This window comes from Macadamia integrifolia, chromosome 6 (genome assembly GCF_013358625.1).
Source record: "Macadamia integrifolia cultivar HAES 741 chromosome 6, SCU_Mint_v3, whole genome shotgun sequence".
In the NCBI taxonomy this organism is placed as follows: Eukaryota; Viridiplantae; Streptophyta; class Magnoliopsida; order Proteales; family Proteaceae; genus Macadamia; species Macadamia integrifolia.
The window spans coordinates 1,147,342-1,151,232 of record NC_056562.1 but is presented as its reverse complement, the minus strand read 5'-3'; positions in this window follow the sequence as shown (position 1 = coordinate 1,151,232).

The following is a 3,891-nucleotide window of genomic DNA, read 5'->3' as shown; positions in this document are numbered from 1 at the left end:
TAGATTCCAATTTCCAAACCCCTTCCCCCTCCCCTCCATTACTCTCTTAATGCTCAGACAAAACTTATCTCTGTTTTGGGTTGGCTGCTTGGCTGACGAAATAGAAACACCTTAAAAGTTCTGGCCGGCTTCAAAATTTCACCTTCACAAGTTGTTCAGGTTGGGTAAAAATAATATGTAGTTTTTTATGGTTCTGTGCTATAATTTGGAAGTGTTTAGGCTCTTAATAAGGGCTTGTCAAGACCATTTAGGAATAAAACGTTTATGTATTAAGTTCGAAATGTTATATCTATAGAAATAGAACCCTTAAAATATATATATATATATATATATATATATGTATGTATATGCGAATGGAAAATCCTAAACAATAATCGCACATGCAATTGTACACAAAGTTTATGTGGTTCAGTAAGATTACCTATGTCCATGATGAAATGAGATCTGATTTCACTATCAATGGAGAATATGATTAATTATAATTGGAGACTCATCCTCATACCTCTCTCAAATTACTTACAAAGAAAGAATCCTCACTACAAATATATAGTGAAGCCTATAGTGAAATTTCCCCAAAATATCCATATAATCCCTAAAAGAAATTTCACACATGGACCCATCGCTCCGGAGACCTCTCATTTTTACAATTAATGAAATACAAGACATCATACCACCAAAAATATCTCATTCACATTGTTCTTATAATCATGTCTGAGAATGAGAAATCAACCTAAAATGCATTCCAATAATGTATAGCAAACGCAGCCTTCAAGTCGGCAAATGATTAATTTGTTGATCTACTGTGTATGATCATTATCACTTAGTGAGGTGATTTCCCAAGTCCCAACACATAGAAGACACAAGTAGGGTCTATATTATCTGATCAATGACGAGCTTTCGCACATTAGATAATGGTATACAATCGATATAATTTATCCTTTGTCTTTTGGGAAAGAAAAGTAGCTAGGGACCTTAAGTGCAGCTTTTGACAAAGGTAACCTTTCCTTGACCACATATATATCATATATCTTTAGGTGACATGCATGGAATATGGAGCGAGAAAGCTTACTAAGGGTCCAATCAGAATTATCCCAATGATATAGAACTTAATTAAGAATCAAAGGATAGAGGTTTAGCCAATTTAGGAACTTTTCAATTAATCTAAGAACTTAAGTTAGTAGTTAATTTTCTCTCCTTATCATCTTCACAAAAGCTCCAAATGGGAATAGAGAGTGCGGATATGTTGATGTCACCTAAGAGATATATTTACACGAATGAAATTTCGTTGCTGCCCAGGTTCAGCCAAGTAGCTGCAACCCCTATGGCAATCAAAGAAATGGAATCTAAAAGGGTATTTTGGAAAATACTATAACCTAAAAGGGTATTTATGAACCCTAGGGGGAAGTGAATTATTCCATTTCTTTGGCTGCCAGTGTAGCTGCAACCCAGGTAGTAACCAATTTTTTTTCCTATTTACACCACCTTTAATGGGACGATAAGATCTATGTAATTATCTATAAATGGTACAAAATTGAGGAAAGATTCGACAGATACGATTTTTGGAAGCTTATTAGAAAAAGAATAGGGGAATGATTTTGATAGATAAGATATTTTGGGCGGATATTTCATGCATTTTAGACATGTGTGAAGAAAACAAATAATCTCAAGGATACAAAAACATTTCTCTTGTGAAATCAATTTGGTTGTGAGATAGAGAATGGAAGTGGATCAAACAGCAATTCAAGGGCAAGACAGCTTGTGATCTTGTTGTCAAAATGGCTTTTTGTGCTTCTATATATCACATATGGTTGGGGGGTGGGGGGGGTGGGGGGTGGGGTGGGGAGAGGGGATGCGTAGATCCCTGGATTTTTTATCTCAGACCTACAACCAGATTTGGAGCTCAATGGATTTGAGATTAAAACTAAGATCAATCATCCCAATGCCTCTCAACCTTTGGGGTGATCTTGGATAGTCTTTTTCTTTGATAAATTTTTTTTCACCAAAAGTAAAAATTGGTTGTGTATGTTTGTCTACATTCAGCTGTCATATTGGATGTAGTCCAACTTGTGAGTTGGCCTAAGGATGAAATCAGAAGATCTTGAGTTTCATTCCCACCATCTTCATTTGGTCTTCCGTTTGAACGGTGTACTCTTTGTTATTCAAACTGGCCTAAAAGTTTGTGCTTTTCTAGGATGTTGACAAGCTTTCCAAATTTGTGATCAAACTCTTCAAGACTTGAAAGAAACTCTTCCAATTAAGTTTCTAAGGCAGGAGAAGAAAACTTCATTCCTTTGTCAAATTTCCGAAAAACAATTTCAACAATGCCTCCAACAACCCGAAGATATAAACTAAAGGAAAATCCCTAATGATTTATTGATCTCAACCATCCAATTAGATGCAATTAATCATACTTTGAGATATTAGAATATCTTAATATTACTAGCCATTCTCTCCCAATACTAATAAACCGGGGTGGCCTTTTTTAGAAATGAAAGCTTAACATCAAATTAGCTTATAAAATGTTTTGAAGAGAAGGTTATATGGTGTTGAGAAAAAGATTCGACAAAATCAAATGAATATTTACTGGTTTATTCATGTGGAAGTTAATTATTAAGGGTTTTCTAGTGTAAAACTCTCACCTTCCTTTCCTCATTTTGATCCTATGTACTCTACTTTTTTTTTTTTTTTTTTTAACTGAGTATTAAAGATTAAAGTGAATTCTTTCTCTTTTTTTTTTTTTTTGGGGGGGGGGTGGTGGTGGGGGGGTATGGGGCTGGGGTGATGGGCTTAACCATAGTGCATTTTTGTTTTAGTAATTATATCTGTGAATTGTCTATCTGTGAAGCAAAGGTAAAGATGTGTACAATATGACTCTCCTAAGACCCACAATGGTGGGAACCTCAAGCACTGATACGTCCTTTCTTTTAGTTATATTTGTGAATTGCTGAAATTTTGGATTGAACCTCTTGATGGTTGAACTTAAATATAATCAAAACCAATAATCGGATATATGTTATTCTTTATCATTTGTTGGGCTATTTGGAAAGTTAGATTTTTTTTTGATCTGATGCCTACAACTGAAAGGATAATTCAGAGGGCTCTTGTCATGATTTCTCCATGTGAGATGAAGTTATGGAAATCTATTTTGTCATCAGATAATTAAATTTAGATTTTTGGATTCATTCAGCTTTTTGGCTGAATGGCAAGTAAAGCTACATCTCCTTATACCTGCCCAAGTGCCCATTCAAAGAACTTCCCAATGGATATTGTAGCTTTCTTTCTTTCTTTTTTCTTCTTCTTCTTCCTCCTTTTTCTTTTTCTAGCATTTTGAACAGCCAAGTTGGTCTTCAGTAACATTTCATATCAAACTACCATATTACAGATAGCAAAGGAGGAAAATACTCCAAATAAATCCAATGGAGGAATGGAATTTATTAAAGTAAATTGCTTAAGAAGGAATATGCATGACTGAATTTTACTCTATAATTTGAGTTGCGGCAATCCAATCAATTCATGCATTGGAAATCGAACAGTTGCCAGAACACCTTTTCATATGCACTACTTGGGTGATTTTTCATAGATTAAAAAATAAACTAAAATAAAATAGCAGGAAGAGCAGATGCTGAAAATGAAAGCAAACCTATAAAATGCCCATTAAAACAAATGTGAAAAAAAATTGGAAATATATATTTTTTTTAATAAAAAATCTGGAAATAGAACGCTACACTGTCAATGGGCAGTCTCCCTCTTCTTTTTTTTTTTTTTTTTTTTTTCTTTCTTTCTTTCTTTTACCTACTCTAGAAATGTGTGCCTGCTTGATAATTTTTTTTAGAACAGTTTTTGGTGTGGCTTGCCATCCCCACAATGACCGTGTGGGGAAGTATCCTCCCC